The sequence below is a fragment of the Dryobates pubescens genome, chromosome Z (genome assembly GCF_014839835.1).
Source record: "Dryobates pubescens isolate bDryPub1 chromosome Z, bDryPub1.pri, whole genome shotgun sequence".
NCBI classification, from domain to species: Eukaryota; Metazoa; Chordata; class Aves; order Piciformes; family Picidae; genus Dryobates; species Dryobates pubescens.
The window spans coordinates 17,909,111-17,931,672 of NC_071657.1; the positions used below are offsets into that span (position 1 = coordinate 17,909,111).

Here is a 22,562-nt window from a genome sequence, read left to right on the forward strand (position 1 = left end):
GGTGGTGAATGGTGCCACATTCAGCTGGCAGCCAGGCACTAGTGGTGTCCCCCAGGGATCAGTGCTGGCCCCCATCCTGTTCCATCATCAGTAAGTTTGCAGATGACATCAAGCTGGGAGGAGGTGTTGATCTGCTGGAGGATAGAAGAGCTCTGCATAGGGACCTTGACAGGCTGGACAGATGGGCAGAGTCCAAGGGCATGAGATTTAACACATCCAAGTGCCGGGTTCTGCACATTGGCCACAATAACCCCATGCAGAGCTACAGACTGGGGTCAGAGTGGCTGGAGAGTGGCCAGGCAGAAAGGTACCTGGGGGTACTGGTTGATGAGGAGAGGCTGAGGGAGCTGGGATTGGTTAGCCTGGAGAAGGATCAGGGGTGACCTCATCACCCTCTACAACTACCTGAAAGGTGGTTGTAGCCAGGAAGGGGTTGGTCTCTTCTCCCAGGCAACCAGCACCAGAACAAGGGGACACAGTCTCAAGCTGTGCCAGGAGAGGTTTAGACTCAAAGTGAGGAGAAAGTTCTTCACTGAGCGAGTTGTTCATCATTGGAATGGGCTGCCCAGGGAGGTGGTGGAGTCACCATCCCTGGAGGTGTTCAAGAGGAGATTGGACGTGGCACTTGGTGCCATGGTCTAGTCGTGAGGTCTGTGGTGACAGGTTGGACTCGATGATCCTTGGGGTCTCTTCCAACCTTAGTTATACTGTGATACTGTGATACTGTGATACTGTGATACTGTGATGTGATTTGCTTTCTGGGCAGCAAGTGCACACTGGTGGCTCATGTTAAGTTTGTTATCCACCAGCACTCCCAAGTCTTTTTCTTCAGGTCTCCTCTCAAGCTCGTTGCTGCCCAGTCTGTACCAGTTCTTGGGATTCCCCTGACCCAGACGCAGCACCTTGCACCTGGTCTTGTTTGATCTCATGAGGTTGTCATGGGCCCACCTCTCCAGCCTGTCAAGGTCCCTCTGGATGGCATCCCTTCCCTCCAGCATGTCTGCTGCACCACACAGCTTGGTGTCATCAGGAAACCTGCTGAGGGTGCCCATCAATGCCACTGTCCATGTCACTAACAAAGATGTTAAACAAGACTGGTCCCAGTACTGATCCCTGAGGGACTCCACTTGTCACTGGCCTCCACTTGGATATGCATCCATTGACAGCCACCCTTTGGTTGTGGCCCTCAAGCCAGTTCTGTATCCACCGAATGGGCCATCCATCAAACCCATACTGCATCAGCCTGGAGAGAAGGACGTGATGCAGGACAGTGTATAAGGCTTAGCTCAGGTCCAGGTAAATGACACCAGTTGCTCAGCCTTCATCTATTAATGTTGGGACCTTGTCATAGAAGGCCACCAGGTTTGTCAGGCAGGATTTGCCCTTGGTGAAGCTGTGCTGATTGTGCCCAATCACCTCTTCATTATTCTTTTGCCTCAGCAATGCTTCCAGGAGGATCTGCTGCATGATGTTACTGAGCACAGAGGTGAAACTGACTGGCCTACAGTTTCCTGGGTGATCTTTCTTTCTCTTTTTGAAAACAGGAGTTATGTTTCCCCTTTTCCAGTCAGTGGAGACCTCCCTGGACTGCCACGACTTTTGGAATATGACGGAGAGCAGCCTAGCAGCCCCGCCTGCCAGTTCCGTCAGCACCCATGGGTGTATCACATTGGGTCCCATGGACTTGGAAGACTTCAGGTTCTTCAGATGGTCACGAACCTATCTTCACTCACAATGGGCAGTTCCTTCTTCCAGTCCTTGCCATTACCTTCCATTATTCTGGGAGTGTGGCTGCAGCCCTTGCCAGTGAAGACTGAGGTAATGAAGTCATTGAGAATCTCAGCCTTCTCCATGTCACTTGTCACCAGTTCACCTGTTTCCTTCCTGAGGGGGCCCACACCTTCCCTAGTCTTCTTTTTACCATTAATATACCTATATGAATTTTTAATGCTTCCCTTAATCTCCCTGGCTAGATTTAATTGTCACTGAGCTTTTCTAACCAGGGCTCTTGCTGCTCAGGCAGCTTCCATGTATGCCCCCATTGTAGCTGTCCTCAATTCCACTCCTTTTAGAGTTTTTTTTTGTGTGACAGTGTGTCCAGGAGCTCCTTGCTCATCCAGGCAGTCCCCTAGCATTCTTTCCTGCTTTCCTCTTTGTGGGTATACTTCGCTCCTGGGCATGGAGAAGGGGATCCTTGAACAATGACCAGCTGTCCTGGGCCCCTCTTCCATCTAGGGCTTTGTCCCACAATACTTTGGCCAGCAGATACCTGAAGTGATCAAAGTCTGCATGCCTAAAGTCCAGTGTGTAAACCTGGGATACGTCCTCCTAGTTGCCCTGAGGATTTTAAATTCTATTGCTCCATGGTCATTGCAGCCAAGGTCATCCCTGAGTCTCACATTGGTCACCAGCCCTTCCCTGTTGGTGAGAACAAGTTCCAGCACAGCACCTTTTCTTGTTGGTTCCTCTACTTTTTAGAGGAGGAAGTTATCATCTATGGTACCTAGCTGTGTTGTCCCTCCAGCAGATGTCAGGGTGGTTGAAATCCTCCACGAGGACCAGGGCCTGTGAATGTGAAGCCACTTCTATTTGCCTGTGGAGGGTCTCATCTGCTTGGTTCTGCTGGCCAGGTGGCCCTTAGCAGACCCCTGCAGTAATATCACCTTCCCCTGTCTTCCCTTTAATCTTCACCCATATGGTCTTAACGATCTCATCCTGGCCCAGGTGGAGCTCCACAATGTGAAAAAGGGTTTTTAAATATGTTCTGAAAGGAAAATTTGCAGATCAGTGACAGTGGCCAGAAATTGAAGCGGCATCCCCAACAGATTCTATTAGAAAATAACACAGTAAATTTAAATTTAGATAGTCTAAAGAACAAAGCATATAAATTTGAGGGTTTGGTTTCACCCATTAAGATAATAAGTCCTCACTTGCAGAATTCAAAAACAGACTTGTACTGGGGTGTTCAGAACCATAGGTTACATAAGGTCTGACTGAGATAAGCCACATGAGATAATAAAGAAGAGGTACACAGTTCCGTGCTACCATCTTTTTTCTCATCAAATCCCTATAGCTCAGGAAGCCAAAGCTATGACTTCCACCAGTCTCAAACTATCATTAGAACCAGCTTTCACAGTTCACTTGCTAGAAGCTGTGATATCACTCAAGAACAGATGACATTGCTGCTTGAACTTTGAGGATAGGCACCCAGGCAGATGCTGCATCCTGTGCTGAGTACCAGGCTGCAGTCACTCAGGCATATGTCAAACCATACCCAAATCAACTAGCAAGTTCAGCTGTCTCAGGTACAGATGTACTGTAGCAGAAGCAGCACTACCATTGGATTACTCCATTTTCCTCATCTATCTGTTTAATCATGCTTTCTTGAGAGGCTTTGTTTCTCCTGGATCAGGACTAATTCCATTTTAGAAATGTTTTTAGGCCACTTGGTCATTGTGAGCAAGTGGACGTTTGACTCTGGGCCTAGCTTCAGACTCTTGTACATGTTTGGCATCAGAAACACAGTATTCTAATTCTCTGAGTATAAAGTTATCCAATCCATATATTGAAGCCTTAATCACCAAATTGATGTACTAGTCACTAAACTCAACATCCAATTTTACTTTCAAATTTTTGAAAAACATATACCCACCCCTTATGGTGGAGGGAGTGGGGAGGTAGGGGAGAGTTTAAACTGTGAAGAAAAGGTGGAGGAGGGGAAGGCATAACTCTGAAAGCATCAAATATAAAAAGAGAAAGAACACTAGGCGATTGTTAAAACCATTTAGAATTACATAACTGGGGGGAAGGAGGGTGCAGTGTGAACTATTTCATATTTACATAACTATTCCCAAGTTTGAAAAACTATTGACTAGTGTGTGAAATTATTATATAAACATATCTGCTTAATGTATAAATTATGTCATGCTATACACTTAAAATGTTGTGGGGATTTTTTGCTTTGGAAGGGTCTTCTGAAACTAAGGATAAGAAGGAACACCAGGAGGCTCTTGTCTCCAGAGCATGAACATGTCACAGAGCATAACTTGTCACAGGGGTGAAGTTGCAAGATGAAGGGAGAAGACAACAGAGGAAGACCATTAATCTTTATCTTGTAAATGTTGTTCCAACTTGTGAGTCATAAAAAATTTGAGGAACTCAGTGAAATTATCCTTCCAGAAACTGAGAAGGGGGGAAAGGGAAAAAACAAAACAAAACAAAACAAAACAAAACTGTGAAATATGAACTGCTGTCTAGTTACGTCAACACTTACTTATGGTAAGGCTAAATGAAACTACAGAATACATTTGGAATAAAAATATGCACACTGATATCTGTTACTTGTGTATTTGTGAAGTTTGCTCTCTTTCCTTGTCATGAGCAAAGCCTGACAAGCTTCCTAAGAGACAGTTTGCTGGGGGAATTTTGACAGTTCCCATTTGAGTTTCCTTCAAACCCTTCATAGAAAAATCAGTTTTTAAAAGCGTATTGCAACCAGAGAGCTCAGTCTTAATTTCTCAAAAGCTTTGTCTAAAGTCAGCTGCCTATTTCTTTTTCCTGTTCTGATTTAGCCTAGCACAGCGCAGGCCTATAGATAGTTCTACGTATGAAAATATGCTCTGAGAAAATGCAGGCAGCTGATTTTAGACGAAGATGAAAGGCAGAGGAACATTTAGGAGTCGCTTGCTCTGAGATGTTGCCAGGAATGGGAGAAAAGAAACTGGAGTGCTAGCATATTAGCTCGGTCATGCTCTTTAAACACAAAAAGTACTAAAAGCAACAAAAGGTTCAGCAAGGTTGAGATACAAGATGGTGCTTTGTGAAGGACTCATCTCATTCTCTTTTCCAATCCATAAAATCCTGAATTGTATATCAGAACAAAGAATGTTGTTACATGACTAGGTATGTAAAGACTATCTGGAGCTGTTAAAATAATACAATGAATGTTTTCTTTGGACTACGAGGGGAGAAAACAAAAACGAACAAACAAAACCCCACCAAAAACCTGCCTGCCATTGATTTGTTTTCCTCAGGACAAAATTACTGCAGTATCATACGTCTTTTCTTTTTTGCAACTTCACTTAAAATGTCAATAATGCCAAGCCTCCATGCAAGCAAAAGAACTCTTCAAGAGCGTATAATCCTAAAGATAAACAATATCCTAGACATATTTGTATGTCTCAATCCAGAGAGGGAAAGAGACTCAGATCTTTTGAATATTCCTGTACTATGAAATTAGAGGCACAAACAAGGCCAAAATATCACCAGCAAGGCTATTTATTAACAGAATAAAGTGAATGGAACAGAAGAAGGGAGGGAGAGAGAGGGAAAAAATAGAGAGAAAGGGAGAAGAAGGAGAGAGAAGAGGAAGGGAATTATATTACTACACCCCTTACCCCCCAAGACAGTTTGGGTCTGTGGAGGAAGGCTGCTGCAGCTTTGGTGTGGAGGATAGGTCATCCTTGTTGGCTGTGCTGTCCTCCAGTGGAGGAGGGGAGGGACAGATTCCCGAAGTCTAAGTCCAATTCCAAGCACTTCTCTGAGCAGCCTCTTCAGCTCCATGAGTTGCAGCAGGTGGAACTTAGGACATGGAGAGAGGGTTCCTCCTGGTCTGCTGCCTCCAGGCTACACAATGATGTCTTTTTGTCCTGCATCTGTCTTTTTCTCTCCTGGTATTCTCTGCATTTTTCTTCAGAGCAGCATTGCCCCAGTATTTTCTCTCTCCCAAGCCAGTAGTTGCTCAGATATTTTATACATTTTTTTTAGGGATGTTTTCAGATGGTGAATATGCATATTCCAGAGAGTATCTACAGCAATGGCCTCTACCCATTATTTCCAGGACAGCTGCAGTCTGGTGAGCAATCTTTATTCTTTGCATAATCCTCTCTTTCCAGGGCAGCTGATGGGTAGAGATGATCCTGTCTATGCACATTTCAGAGAGTTGCTATCCAGTGGCCGATGTGCATCTGCCCCATACACATCAACTATTGTCTGGGCAAGCAGCAAAGGTGATTTTATCTTTGTTGAGTCACATCAAGAGAGACAAGATTTAGTCTCTCACATGCTAGTCAGCTGTGCACTCCAAAAAACAGACTCATTGAAAGCATCAGTATCTTTTCTTGGGAGACATTAAAGTATGTACAGAAGAACATACTTTGTTTTACGCACAGGTAGTTCAGCAAAATAATTCAGCTTTGTGTTCTAGTCTCTACTACCTAGAGTCAACATGTTTGGTACACTGATTTGTTGCCTGTGTCATCCTCCATACACCTCAAAATAAGCATTTCTCAGTACCTGTTATTTTGAATCATTTATAACACTGTTAAATTGTTACAGACTAAAGCCTAAGGCCCAATATACATAACTTTCGTGAACTGCTTATAAAAAATTCCCCAGTTCTTGCTTCAAAATTGAAGGATATTTAAACCAGCATAGGCTGTAATATTATCTTACATTTTTTAAAGCAGAGCTCTGTTTCAAACACCACTGAGACAGCTAGGTCCTGCTGACAATTTTAAGATTAGTAACATGGAATTTAAAAGTGAACTGAGCTTTATAGATGGGCCCAAAATAATCTACATTAGTTATTGGACCACTTCCCTTTAGGTAAAATCATTCAACACCACTTGAAAACTCTACAGGTCTGCTAACTATTGGCTTCGTGTAATTTCATTGTTTTCCTGCTGCATGATTATTTTTCCTTGTCCAGATACATACTAAAATTTTTTAAAATATCACTTCTCAGAACTCCAGAATGCAAACAGTCCCCACATCATCACTGAAATGGAAAGATGAACAATAGTGGCTGTTAGCATCTCAGAAGGCATTTCTTCGAACTATTTAAATATTTCACTTGACCTGTATTTACATGGTTTCTCTCACTTCTCTGAGGTTTGGTAGAAGTAGCTGCTGACAGAGGAATGGTCTGTTGGAAAGAGACAAGAGCCAGAAGGGCTGCATCCCTACCCATACATGGATTTCTGAGTCATGCCAGAGTTGGACTGCACAAGCATATCAACCGTGCTGAGGACTGAAGCTTGCTGGTGGCAATATTTAGACAGATCAAACGCCAATCCCTTCATAACATAGCTTTGGAAACTGACAGGTGAAGGTTTGGCAGGCAGCAGCCCCCACTTTAGCACCAAGAGATAAAATGCATATGGCTCTGGCATCAACAAAACCACAGTCCAAGAGCTGCACAGCCTTCTGCCAGACCAGGACCACAATTGCTTCTGCTCACAGAGACCACACTACAACATCAGCTGGCATCTGGTTTTATTCACTTCATTTCAAGTTAGGTTCATTGTTAACCTCTAAGGGTACACTGAAAACCACTCCACACCTAGGAAAATCTCTGGGCACTTGCAAAACTCAGTGCATCTAATCTCCCACTACATCACTTAAGTCCTTACATGGTAGTCAATGCACAGCAATACCTAGCTTGGATCATGCTGTTATAATTATGGTACTCTGCATGGCAGCAAACTTCAGTTGCAGGATTCCATGTAGACTGCAGTGGAAGTGGGTATAAGCATGCTCCTCCATCCATCTCTTAGGTGCTTACTCCTCCAAATTTCTCATGTGCCTTTTCTTCAGATTAAGTAGTACATGCATTTCATCCATTCAAGATGATGAATCAGTCAATAAATAATTAATTTGCCCATTTCTAGCCCATTTTCATGGTACCTTGGCATCTTTTCAAAATGCATGAGTGATGTTGGGTTTTTTTCACAAGAATGACATTTTTCATTAGACTTGCATATCATTCTACTCTGTGCAGCTGTAACAAAGAGAAAAAAAGAGAGAAACTTTGGTTCCCAAGTTATACAATGACTAATTCTTCTATGGAAACAAACAAACAAACAAAAGCCAGCTTGATCCTCCCTCAGGACCCCAGCTATGTCCCAAAGCACTCTACCTGGCACTCCATAAGTAGGTCTAGCCAGTTCTTGTCTGCCTCACATTAATCATGTAGTTACTAAAGAGAAAGCAAAAACCTGATCATCCAGGTAAAAGTTCTCACTATCCAACAAGCATCACAAGCTTTTCAATGACTGTTAAAGAATTTTACACAAAACAGAAAAGAAGGCAAAACATGCATAAGATGTACTGGAACTAGCTTGGTACTGTTACATAAACCAGGACAGGACTCAGAGGCTGAAGTGAGATCTCATTCCAGACAATATCAACAGCCTACTATAGGTGGCGAGTTAGGTAATCCTTCCCTTCTAGGCAGAGGGGACCAATTTCACATCATAGTATAATATAATCTTCATAGTTTTTTTCTCAGTCTGACACTGTAATAAAAATGTATATTTTTTATATATTTTATAATTAGTATTTCCTGGCAGTGGTATCTTCAAATACCACCATAACTTATTTATAAAACGTATTCACAGGTTCAATTATTCAGTTGTGGGTTTTACACTGCATGTATTAAGACAGTTAAATGATTTACGCACAGATCTAACATTTCCAATACAGCAATTCAAATTGGAAATAAAGGTGCTGTGATCTGTGGGTTTCCCACAAATGGGATCCTGTGACAGATTACCCAGGTGCTCACGACTTGCTACTCTGTCTGGTATTTTGCCAGATGCTGTGGCTATAATTCGGGCAGTCCTTGGCTCGGAGACGGCTAAGGGGCATCTCTCTTGTCATGCCCAGTCACTGGGCTGTAGCCTCTTCTGGGATTCAATTCCTTTGGAGCTTTTCTCCTTTCAGCCTTGATCCAAGTGCAAGGCCTGGGCAAAGTTGTTGGTCTGCTACAGCAGGTTCTTCAGCCTCTACTCAGGCAGCATTTGACGCTTGTTGCAATCTGGGTGAGACCAAGGCAAGTTGCTTCACTTCTTGGCTGGTTTAAATATTGTTCCAAGACAATTAATGCCCTTTGGTAACACAGAACCCTGATAACTGGACCTATGGGATAGGGCATATCCAAACATGGCCAGGAGCACACACAGTTCACAGCTGTGTTACAAAGTTAACTACATGTTGTACATGTGCATCTGGACCCAGGAAGGGTCCAGGTTTGCACTTTTAGGGGTGCTTAAAATGTTAATCACACATGCTATTATACATTTACCTTGGCCATCTGGACCCCAGGAACTGTCCAGGTTAGCACATTTGCAAGTGCTTAGCCCATTGTCTGGGCTAGGGAATGTTTTGGGGTTTGACCCTTCAGGAGAGATACTACAACATTATTCCAAATACAGAGTCTTGAAAAGAAAACACAATATAAAGCTCTGCCTTCCCACATCAGCTTACTTTTTTTCCCCTCTGAGTATGTACCAAGAGTAAGAACTTAGAGATGTTTCCTCAGCTGCAAATCTGTTTTACTCATTAAAATATATCCTAATTCCTTGAATGTGTACACCAAGATGTAAAATTTTGCGTGGACAAGATATTCTGACCAAATTTGAAAAGTCTTTTTAACACTACTGGGATCAGGCTAAAAAATTACTAGGTTGTATCTCACAGAGAGAATTCAGAAAAAATGTCATTTTAAAGAATTTTCTACACTCACATTCCTCTAAATCTACAAAGCAAAACAAGCAAACAAAAATGCTTATAATTCTGACATCAAATTACAGATTTTATTTATTTACTGAAGAAAAAAAATTATGGAAGAAAGTAGAGATTAATGCTTTATGCTTAGCTTTAAGGAAAACATACTGTCTTCATTAAACATTTGACAGCTTCAAGTACAAGCAGCACAATATTGGCAAGCTGGTACTCAAGATATGCTTCAGTCATATGGTGAGTATCATGGACTGAGAATTTCTGATGTTTATGGTTAGCTTTAAAGCTCAGAGCAAAGACCTTTCTTAGGGAGAAAAGACACATTGCTAGTTTCCCTTTGACATTATTCAGAATGCCATTACAACTACTGCAAGACTATGACCCTCATTCAGGGTTAAAAAAAAATTAAAAAGCACTAAAATGAACACTTAGCATTGAACATGTTCTTAGATACTCTGTAAAAGGCAATTTCTCCAGAATCAGTGCATTCTGTCACTCATTTGTTTTCAGTCTGAAGGACTTTAGAAAACAGTAATACATGGAGGGGTTTGCATAGATGGCATTCAGTTCAGTATTCTTATCAGACAAACGTTAATAAATGATGCTTATACATATCTAAGAATGATAAATTAGAAGTGCTTAAAAATATATCATGGTAGGCTCCACACAAAGAATATTACCAAAGGAAAAAAAAATTGTCTGGCTAAAAAGGATACTGTAGAGCATCTGTTAACTCTTTTAATCCTCTTTCTTTTTGATTGTGAAGCTTGTCACGGAGGCACAGCCTTTTGTTTCTAATGAATATTAAGAAGATGATGTGAAAAAACTCTAGTGAGACAGTCATTAGCACTGCCTGTGCTAGAGCGAAATACATGCAGGCAATGCCAATAGCACAGACTAAGACATATTCTAGACAGCAAAGTACTAGTTAGACAAAGATTGCAAGGAAAATCTCCTGCCAGACAACCCTCTCTCACACACACATACTCTTTCCCTCATTTAAAATTCATGAAGATGAAGTGCTGCTTTTGTTTCCTGTCTCCAAGATGAGCCCTAATACTCTTGCCAAAAGCAAGCTAACACCATGTAATTGTTTTCATCTAAATTGCATGTCCAACCTGCTTAGTTTTCAAAGAACATTGATGATGATGCTTTGATACCCGCTAGAAAATGCAAAAGTACAGGGCACACAGGCAGACAGGCATGATGAGATTTTTTTAATCATTACATCTCTGTCAGCTTACAGAATGTGGAAAAACAGAGGAGAAACACAGGAAAGAAAAATCTTTTGTAAGGACAAGATGGTTCCTATTTTCATTAAGAATAACTTAGCAAAACAAATACCCAAGGAAAAAAACAATTCAGAACACAGATTCCCAGAGATGGTTTCAATCTGTTATATTGAATGTAACTAAAAGGATTGTTTGAAAGGCTACAAAATGAGGATGGTCAGAAAGCATAACAGCAGCTTTCTTTTTAAACAGAGACATAAGCTTTGTTCTAAGAGAAAATGAGCTTCAGAGTTCGATCATCACAGAAGACATTTGTAAATTGCTAAACCATAAATTAGAATCTAAAGGTATAATCCTTTAACGTTCTCCAGTTCATAGGCATACCTAAACTATATACCTGCAATGATCTCCTATTTTTTCAGCCTAGACATCCTGTTTCATGTCATGAAATCTGTAAGATCCAACTTTGAGAAAACAGGAAATCCATGAACAGTCAAATTCTCAAAGTATATCCTCAATGATGATCAGTCAGTGGATAAAGACATGCAGCTTTTACTATTGAGGCATACACTTCATTATGTTATATGGAGCTATTCCAAAAGGCTTGATTCTGTTTATCATGTTTGTTCCAGTCAATTTAGTACCTTCCCAGGTTAAACTATTGTTCTCTAATTACATTTTCTAATCTCTCCAGAGCAGGGACCAGGAATTATATTGCTTTCTTTGTTGTGCATGTAATGCTTGTGGCTTCAAGCAGCTGCATCATTCCTGGTGGCTCTCTCTAACCTTCTTTGTCATACCTGGACACTAGTGGTTTAAGGAGATGCACGGCATCCTGTAACATCTTCTTTACATGTGGGTGAAAGTGCATGAAGATTAACACAGCGTGGGGGAAAGGAGAGGTTGTGGCAACACAAGATGATAACAACTCGGAACTAGACCTCACTGTGAAATGTGTGGAGGTGAGAAAAGGTGGATTTATTTTTATTTTTTTTTTTGCCAAGACATACAAAAGCAGATTTCTTACTTCTTTTTTCCCCCAGAGTTGTAAGAGCTACTGTTATTGTTCTGTTAAATGAAAGCACAAACACCAATTTCATATTTAATATACACTCTCCCCTATTCTCAGAATTAGTTAAAAATTAGGTCTCGTGCTTCTTTCTTTTTCACACATACTTTCCATCTACTTACACTTACATATGTACACCTGATTAAAAAGAGACACAGATCAAGAAAATAAGACCTCACATTTAATGAAAACTATTCAGAGAGAAATTACCTGAGGGTATGCACACTAAATCTACACTTACCATAGTTTTGCCACCTGAATACTGGCCAGTTGAGACTTCTCTTTGTCACAGGTGGCACATTCATGGAACAGGAAAAAATAACACATACTTTCCCATGGAACACCAAGGCACATTGCATTTTAAGTGCTATTTTGACAAAGTACTTAACATTTGGCTGCTCAGGTATTTTTACTCTCTTTAGAGCATAATTGTCCAAGCTGATAGTCCACCTTCTCTGGATATTTAACCAAATTTTTGGAACACATGCTTAATTCAGTCATATTTTATGTTTTCAAATATTGGCCTTTAAGCTCTGACACATTGACCAGCAAGTGTTATCAAGCAAAGACTTGCTATTTACAATTTAAGAAGAATGTACCTTTACTTTATATAAAGATGAACTTTAACTTTATATAAAGAGCCTTTAGCTGTCACACAGGGACTTGTAGAAAACAAACCACAAAATATGCCTTCATTGTTTAACCTTTCATTAAAGCAACATGATTAAAAAAATAAGTATGGGGCAGCAAATTGTCTGCTTCAGATATAATTGATGTGTATAGAAGACACCTAGCTACAGAAGTCCCACAGCCTATTACAAGTAACATAAATGTGCATTTATTAAAACCTGTCTGACCCTGGGTGAAGAAAGAAAGAAGGGCAGAGCAAGTCAGTGACAGCCACAGCCTGAACTTCAAATGAGTACTATTGATCTTATTGACCGGGTCACTGAAGTGCTGCTGTACATTAACTAGAGGAGAACAACTGAACATTACATTAATACAAATTGTTAGATCAATATTTAACAGTGTAGTTAGTGTCAGTTGACCTCAGATGCACTTTTAATAAAACAAAGATGAACTAGAACAGTCAGAGTCATAGGCAACCCAATTACCTGAATTAGTGTAAGAGATGTATTTTAAAGGCTTGTATAAATATAGACATTCCCATATAAAAATAGACATTCCTTGCAGTCACTTTGTTTCCTGTAATGAGAAAAAGGTCCCTGCCATCACGTTGTATTACATGTGAACAAAGGACAAACCATCCTCTTACCTTGAGCACTTTGTTTTAAACAGTCACTCAGACAATCACTAATGTAGAATTGGGGGAAATGAAAAATCCTAGCACTTCATTGCCACATGTCTCTTCTGATATGCTTGTGGGTTTGAATCATATTTTAGAAGAATAATAAAAACAAACAGTAACAATATATAAAGACAGGATTCTGTCACAGATGGGCTCATCTAACTGGTTTTAACCACTGCATGTATAAGGTGTTCATCACACAGATAAATGAACTGCAACCTGATCTGAGCCTCAGCAATTGCCTCTATGGGACAATTCTGAGAAGAAAAAAAAATTAAATAATTTCTTTGGAGGATACCATTTCTTCCCACAGGCTGAGGCACAATGATCATGAAACATTTCATGTAATGTTATCTATCCAGCATTTCCATTTTCCTGAGTGGGGGAGGGGGAGACCAGGCCTTCTGAATGAGCTATGAAAAGCTGTAACCACCTTCCATTTTGTTGCTTAGTGATTCACTGCCATGGGGTTCTGCAATGTTTTAGAAGCTGCCTTCCTCCTAACCAGACCAAATATCCTCAATGCAACACAAGCAACACATAACATAATGAAGTGTATAAAATGACAATTCCTAAGCTGTCTATTCATAGTCACTAAACATTTTGTGATTAAACTATATGGGTTTATGAAAATATCCGTCTAACGTCCTGTTGTTTGACACAAGATGCTTGCCCTGCTGAATGTATAAGAAAAGAGAAAAAGAGGGGGGGAATAATTTTTTTTTAAAAAGGAAAGAAGGGGGAAAAAAACACACAAAACCAAATAAATAAATACATGCATACATACAGCAACCCCAAAACTCTATAGCATTCATCCACCAGGAAGTAATAAAACAAGATTTCTCCAAGTTCACATAAAACCAGAACTACAAGCATTAGTGTATGCTTGCTCTATAACTCCAACATAAACTTTCACTCCTAGCCAATAATAGAAATATGACATGGACCTTGAAATTTCACCCAGTATGGCCATTCCTTATTTCCCCTTTCTCTGAAGCAAGGAAAGCATGGTATTTCCAATCTCAAGCCTGAAGCACAGATGACAAGTTATTTCCACAGCATATATTAAAGCAGTAACAGAGCTTAAGAATAGCATTTTTGATTCCCTGTTTATCACCACTGATCAAATAAAGATTATCCTCATCTTAAATCTGAAGGTAATAAAATACTTCACCAAATCTTATGAAATTCCATAGATCAGTAAATGAACTCATTTAAATAACACTTGAGCCCACCAGAAGTCTCATTCAGTTGCCAACCAACTCTTTAATCCCTTGACAAAAAGCTAGGTTCTCTGTCACCATCTTTTTACAGTTTTCTATATTGCAAAATGTTGTTTAATTATTCATACCTAAAATACTTAACCACATAATTTCATATATTTACAGGTTTAAGCAAAAGAATAAGGTATTTTTTTTATAAATGATGGCCAACTGAAGAAATAGAGTAAGTCTGCTGACATTAAAAACCACAAGCTGGCCTTCAATTTACCATTTGCATGTCAAGGCAGAATTATCCAGACGGTGTATCCAGAAAAACACAGGGCAAAACTGATCAAAGTCATATTTAGCTATTGGAAAACAAGAATAATAATTTCCAGGCACTTCTGGGGGCTGTTGAAAATGGCACATTTTATGAGGTATGAGATCATTGCAATTTATACTGGGACATCAGCTTAGTTGTGTTTTAATAACCAGAGCTACAGCTCCTCAACTGCAGTGAGTTTACATTTACTGAATCAAATCTTCTGTTATTAATATTCTTTTAAATGACTCCCAACAGGGGGTTCAAACAGGAATGACTGCTAGCAATACAATGAAGTTATATTTATATTCCACTATGTATTCAGTAAGAATATATTATATTAATTAATACATGAACTTTTTTTTTCCCAACACTATTTCCATTTACTTTAGTAGTAGTAGTAGTATGGAAGAGAGAAAAACTTTATTCAGCTGTGTTCATTTTGTTGCCAGAATTTCTCAGGCTTTTCTAACAGCCTGAGAGCTCATTTTAGGCTCAAGGTGAGGAGAAAGTTCTTCACTGAGCGAGTCGTTCGTCATTGGAATGGGCTGCCCAGGGAGGTGGTGGAGTCACCATCCCTGGAGGTGTTAAAGAGGGGATTGGACGTGGCACTTGGTGCCATGGTCTAGTCATAAGGTCTGTGGTGACAGGTTGGACTTGATGATCTTTGAGGTCTCTTCCAACCTTGGTGATACTGTGATACTGTGATTTTCTTAACTCCTCCCCTTAGTATTACTACAATTTTAGAAATGACTGATTAACTAAATATTGCATTTGGAAAACCTGGCACACAATTTAATGGGGAATTTTCTTTTATACTGGAATAGTTGATGAATTTTTGAAAGCATCCACTGTGGCCTAATTATCTTCATTCTAAATGCTCACTAAGTGTTTTTTATTATCTTTTTTTTTTTTTTCATCTGCAAGGTTTAGAAAAGTTTTGCATCTCCTTTGAAGATTTGTCAGAAATGAAGGCATCATGTTTTCATGCCTGCGTTTGGAAGGCCCTTGATAGACAGAGTAACTGTGAATCAAGAAAAAACAAACTTCTCTGAAGTGAATTTTTAATTACTGCAGTGCCTTAATGCAGTTCACTGGGGTCATGAATACCATGCAGGATATCTTTTTTTAACAGCCTTCTTTTCCTTTGATGCACCTTTGTGTTAAAATCAGACTATGTTTTGTCATTACTAAAGCTGAAGCGATACAGGCATATGCCTAGTGGCTACACTTGAGTTATTATTCAATGTAAAACACCTATGAGATCTAGATTTAGCATATTTATTAGCTGGGTGAATTTCTTCAGCTGCTACCTCTCTTCTGTGGACTGAATTTTGGAAACAAAGTATTTGTTTCCTTTTCATTCCATCAATGAACGGATTGCACAGCCACAGTAACCTCTTCTAGTCAAAGCATACCAAAGCATAATATACATCCACTAAACAATTTCAAAACAGCCTGATGCACTCCCAAAAACATTCCACATGACACACTCAGACTTTCATTTAAAATCAGATATACAGCTGCAATAGTGATGTCATAGACAAGAATTAGCTGAAGAAACTAAAGTTTCTTCGTAGTAAGTTAAAATTAATACTTCCTGTGATTTTAAGCTGCCTAGTCACCCAGCAGCATACCATGCTCTATATATTCACAAACAACCTGTATTTGTCTTTTCACATATATTTCTTCACAACAGAAATGCTTTATACATACAAAAGAAGTTACATAAACCTCAGTGACTTCCTTTTAACTAATGGTAATAGTAGAAGTTGCATGACAGCTGCAAGCATGGAGCAATGCTTTTGTTGATGGCTTCTGTTTTGTACAATGTACATTTTAGCTAGCATGATAAGAGTGTGCTGCACTGGGAAATACTGTTTGGAGGAGAATGAGTTCTTTGGATTTCTCACTGAAGTACTGCACCAGGGTTTTGATTTGCATAAAAGCTGATTATGTTTAGTATCTGCTCATGAATCCATGCTAAAACATCATTGCTTTATCAGCACACAGAGGTTACCTCTCTGCCTATACTTCTAAGATCATCCTAAAACTTCTTACTATCAGAAGGTATCACACTTCAATTTTAAAATATGCATCATATAATACTCATGGGCACTCAGATGTTTCCTACTTTCATGTCTTTCTCTTCAATTTACTCCTCAATGTGCAATAAATGGTTGTAACTGATATTCATCTTCTAAAGGACTCTTCTTCAGAAGCTGTAATGATGTATGAGGTGCATAGAATCTTCCAGATGCATTTTTAATATGTTGTCACATTATCTAGTCACCACAAAAGGCACATCACTGGCTTTGCATGCTAATGTTTGTTTTAAGGTAGAGCCCTGGTTTTACCTCAACAGAACCACAGACCAGCCACAGGCTATGAGCCATTAGCAATTCTGAATCACATCTCATACCATAAACATCACACTTCAGTATAAAGGGGGAAGTTTGCCGAGGAGAGGGGAGCCTCCTACTTAAAAGCTCCTGATTCAGCTTCTGCTCTTGCTTGGGTTCCCCTTGACCCTTTTCCTGCCCTTAAAGACTGCTTTTCCATTTATTATGACTGCTGTACCTTTGGTGGGCTGAACACAACTTTGCATAATTTTTATTTGCTTTGGCACCAGTCTTCTTGTTTCATTAAATCCATTTTCACTTTGGCCCTCAGGCCTCCTTGCATTTTCCTGCGAAGGGGTCAGTTGTTGATCCCTGTAGTGAAGGGGTCAGTAGTTTATCCCTGAATACAGACTAAATGTACACAGGGTGATAATTATATCCCATGCAACTCTATTGCTCTACTGTGACTGTGAGAACTCATTTAGGGCCAAATGCAAATATTCATGGTGGACTTCGACACCAATGCCAAAAGTTAAGACCATATGAAGAAGAAGAGGGCATGATATCATTCCATCCTGTGGTACCCTGGGGTTTTCTAGTAAGCAAAAAGGAATGACATGAAGAAAATGTCCTCAACTTACAACAACATGACCAGGATTTTCTAATTAACTTGTCTAATTGACAATTAGAGAAATAATTGGGGAGGGGCTGGGGGGGGCAGAAATCTCTTCCTGAAGAAATTTGAGCCCAAACTACAAACTCATCTTTTCTAAAATGCTTACCTTGAGCTAGTCTGGCTAAAAGTTAATGCTGGGGGAAACTTCAACCCACCACAGTGCCTAGTTAAGGCACAATAAAAAGTGAGACCATGTTATCCAGTAAAGTCACAAACAGAAATATTTTTTTCACTCTTATTTAGTCATATAAAGTCACTTTAATCACTCTCTGAGAGGCTGCCTCTGCACTATAAAGGTCAAGAAAACAGGATGAGCATAAGGAATTACATGCATACATATACATAGACTATAATTAAAATGTGTATGGTAAGAGAGGTCCTCTTCAATCATTTTTCCTCTCCTTGAAAATAACTAAAATCAGGCTCATGTTGTGGCACTGAAGTGACTAAGACAAAGAACACAGACTCGCTTAGACCTGAGAAACAGAGAATGTATGGAAAAGCATTTTACCCAGCTACACATAATTTACATTCCTCACCTGGATGACTGCATTTATTATCCTTTTTAAGAAGAACTGAACGTTGCATTCACTAAATGAAGAAGATTAAAATAGTGCACCCTGTCACTACTATTCACAAGAAAATAAATATCAAGACTCTCTTATTCTCTGCTATGTCTGTGTTACAATGTAAGAAAAATTCTTCCACAGTCAACAGACTCACACTAAGTTAAAACTTCCATGGCTCAGGCTCAGAACCCTTATAGCTGCACTGGATACCAAGCAATGAAACTCCACTTAGTAGCAGAAGGGAAGTGGGGTTTTGGTTGCAACTCCTATTAGGCCTGGGTTAGCTAAGTACTGTGAGTACCTCTGGAGGTCTCACAGCTGTGGCAGTCTTTCAAGAGGGTGAGAGGAGGCTATTATCCATAGGGCAAGGAGTAAAAAACACAGGGGCTCTGAAAAGATAAGAACGATTCTACCATGGATTGAATGGAACCTGCTTCTGTTATTCATATCATGCCACAGCCATGCCAGTTTCAAAACTTGTAACTTGTAACTTGGGGATGTAGCTCAGTGGTAGAGTGCACACTTTGCATGTGTGAGGTCCTGGGTTCAATCCCTGGCATCTCCAGAGGCTTTCATTTCTGGAGGTGTTCAAGAGGGGATTGGACGTGGCACTTGGTGCCATTGTTTAGTCATGAGGTTTGTGGTGACAGGTTGGACTCGATGATCTTTGAGGTCTCTTCCAACCTTGGTGATTCTGTGTGTGATTCTGTGTGTGAAAAAGTGGAAGTGCTATCTAGAGCAAAGTATTATAGGGCTTGAAGCTTAGATTGCAATACTGGAGGCTTCCTGTTCCAATTGCTTTTGGGTTCTGGCTTCTTGGGTATTGGGCTCTTATCTGCAGGCATGGCAGTGGAAGGAGTGGGAGTCAGTTAGGTGCTGGTTTTGTCTTTGTGTTTTATGCTGGTTTTTTTCCCCGTGTATTTTCACTGCACTTCTTCCACAAATAGGCTAAGGTAAGGTAATCACGTATTGTATTATTAGATTATTGGCTAAGGTAATTATGCATTGTGCTCATGATAGCTCATGTTATATTGAACTCTTACCTCTTTATCTCAACCTTGAGTTTGTGTGTTACTCTTCCCCTCCCTTTTGCATTGGGGGGTCAGTCCTTGCACTAAACCATTACAAGTTCCTACCCTTGTAAGTGATGGTTAAGGAAAATCTCCACTCATATAATTAAACAAATTGTTCTTAAAAGATGTGTGTAAATAGTGAGGAAGAATGTCCACCCTTGGAAGGACTTGGCCCTGTTGATAACTGTTTCAAAATAAAACACAAACATCTCTACAGAAATACTACAGACCAATGCTTTCCACTGTTGAGAAGATACAGCACGTGGAACATTTGCCATATGACACAAAATTGTTAATCTCATTAATGTTCTCTTATTTTAATCAATTTGTGTTCCTTATTTAAGACAGAGGTGCTCAAGTTCATGGGCTAAGATTTCCAGAACAGTTATGTATCTGCTCTGTAGCCCTTGCCAGAAGTATCATGTGTATTTGAAATACATATTTTAGCTTCACATTTTGAAGCTGGGCCAGAATTCAGTACCCAACAGGTCCCAGCATTTCACTGTGTCCTGCTGGGTGCTAAGTTATGTTGAAAAATCTGACTATTGAAGCATCCTTGTGGAAGCATAGTTCATAGCTCATCAAAAGGAAAGCCAAGTTTCACTGCAACAATCAAAGCATTTATTAATTGAGAAATATTACTCTGACAAATAACAACTATGTCCCACATTACTGATACTGGTTATAAGAACACTGCAGCTGAGACAATATACTTTTTACTACATACTTTTCTTGCATTCTCTAACTGTAAAAATATCTCTATCAAAACTTTCTTTTCTTAAAGTTTTCACAGACAACCAGCAAATTTCAGTCTCTATTTTTGCTACAAAGCACTGAAAACAAAGATGTAAAGTGGAAGTTATGATGCAATCTTATCTACCTGCCTTATCATAATACTAATTTCCTTTTCAGTAACAAGATGTAAGTGCAAACATATTTTAAAGGTATGAGTAGTTTTGCTTTCACTCCAGATCCTGTTTCACCTGCCTGAAAAAACAAGATACAGAAAACTATACATGTTAGATAAGCAAAATCCACACTTTAAACAGTGCATGTTTGTTGTGCTACACATCAAAGGTACCAGCAAAACATGTCACAAACAAATAATGCCCATTCAGGATATCCTCAAATGTGATCAATTAATGTGTTGAGTTACCCAAGTGGTATTTTTTTATTTGCAGGTGGTGCATTTATATAGAGTTGATGATCAATATTTTAATAATATTGCTCATCAGTGAGAAAGGGCACTCTACCTCATACTGGGTAAATCCAACTGCTCAGGATTTAGCCAAGCAGCAGGACAGTCATTAGTGTGCGCCTTTTATTCTTCTGGACAATAAATAACAAAAGTATTCTGGCCTTTCCCAAGGGAAGGGTTGGGAAGAAAGACAGGATATGAGATGATAGATCCTCAAAGAGAAATGAGGGAACAGCAAAATATCCTTGTCTTCATTCACATGATAGGTTTCTCTTTCAAAGTTACAGGCTATGTTTATGCCCAAGGGCTAATACTCTTAACTACATGGAGCAGGAAAACATCTGTAGCTTGTTTTCTAGATATAGGGACAGAGAAAAGGACTAGTCTTCAAGAAATCAAGCTCTAACAAGGAAGCAAGAAAGGGACTCACAGGATGAGTCATCTAAATCTTCTGCAAGTGAACTTAAACACCATTACCACATTTCATGCAAGTGCTTGAAGAAACATAATTTTGATCAGTGCTTTCTACAGTTTGTCCAGATTTCTCATATAGCAAATGCAGTGAGGGAAAGAAGATATGCATTGGCAATGCGAGATGAAATCTAGCACATACAACAGATTTATAAACTCAAGCAGTAATCGGATTACTCTCAGAAAGTTAGTCACAGGTTGGTTTCTATTGGTGCAGAATTGAAGTGTTTTCCTAAATAATAAAATACATTTAGTACACCAATATCCCTCAAACACCAATACTCAGGGAGTTTCTAGTGCAAAGCCTAGACGTTCAAAACGCCAAGAGCTCTGATCTCCAGACTCTTGAATGAAGCTTCTAAAAGAGGAACCTCTACTGTATACACATCTGACCACAAGCACTTTTGGTCATTGCAATCTTGGCAAAATCAACATACATAATTGAGTCACCTTCATCTTTAGACACCTGAGACCCTCTGAAGATCCTGATTAAGTCTGCCAGGTCTAACCAGGAAACAAATGTCAGAAACAAATTTATTTAAACAAACAAACAAACAAATCCCCACAAAACCAACAACCACAAACACACACGCACAAACCCCAACACTTAAGTGCTCTGAAATAAGGGGGGGAGGGGGAAAGTTCAATTTCCACCATATAGCACTTCTACAGAAACTCCTGATACTTTCAGACTGTAACAGCACCACTACTCTGAATTCAGTCAACTCAGAATGAGTTCCAATGCGATTTCTTTTACCCATGGTTGAGTTCTTTTAAACTGGAGCCTGGCAAGCATCAAGCATTGGTCAGGTTCACCCAAGAGCTTCGCCCTGAATTCCCAGGCAACCAGCACCAGAACAAGGGGACACAGTCTCAAGTTGTGTCAGGGGAGGTTTAGACTCGAGGTGAGGAAAAAGTTCTTCAGTGAGCGAGTCATTCGTCATTGGAATGGGCTGCCCAGGGAGGTGGTGGAGTCGCCGTCCCTGGAGGTGTTCAAGGGGAGATTGGACGTGGCGCTTGGTGCTATGATCTAGTTGTGAGGTCTGTTGGAACAGGTTGGACTTGATGATCCTTGGGGTCTCTTCCAACCTTAGTTACTGTGATACTGTGATAGAAATTTATTACACAAAACATTAAGGGACTAATGCTCCAAGCATTAGCACACACATTCAATTCACTCCAAGTAAGTAACCCCATTCAGTTCAGCTACGGATGCTATTTTAAGTACAAGCATAACTGTTTCCAGGATCCAGGTCTTATCTGAATTACTAACCTATACAAATACCTTAATATGGATATGGGATGGTAAAACACACACATACATAGGCAAAGTAAATATGCAAAGGACAAAAATGGTTTGTTGTTTTATTAGCTTTTAGGAGAAGTAATTGTCCGACTCTGATGAGAATATCAGTTTTAGGTTTTAATTATTATTCTAATGGAGTCACTTCCATACATTTCATTTACACTGTAAATAAATCATCACAGTGGGAAATAAATCAGCAGATATTCATGCCTAAGACTCAGATTTCTTGTGTGATTTACATTGTCTCAGTATACCTTCACAGTATCAGTAT

General features: G+C 39.8%; 1 non-coding gene across 1 annotated transcript; it reads left to right on the top strand.

Annotated features, from left to right (window-relative positions):
- The first annotated feature begins 18,736 nt into the window (after positions 1-18,736).
- Positions 18,737-18,808, top strand: TRNAA-UGC (transfer RNA alanine (anticodon UGC)). Its single transcript has one exon. It is a non-coding gene; the product is annotated as a tRNA-Ala (tRNA).
- Positions 18,809-22,562: the final 3,754 nt, after the last annotated feature.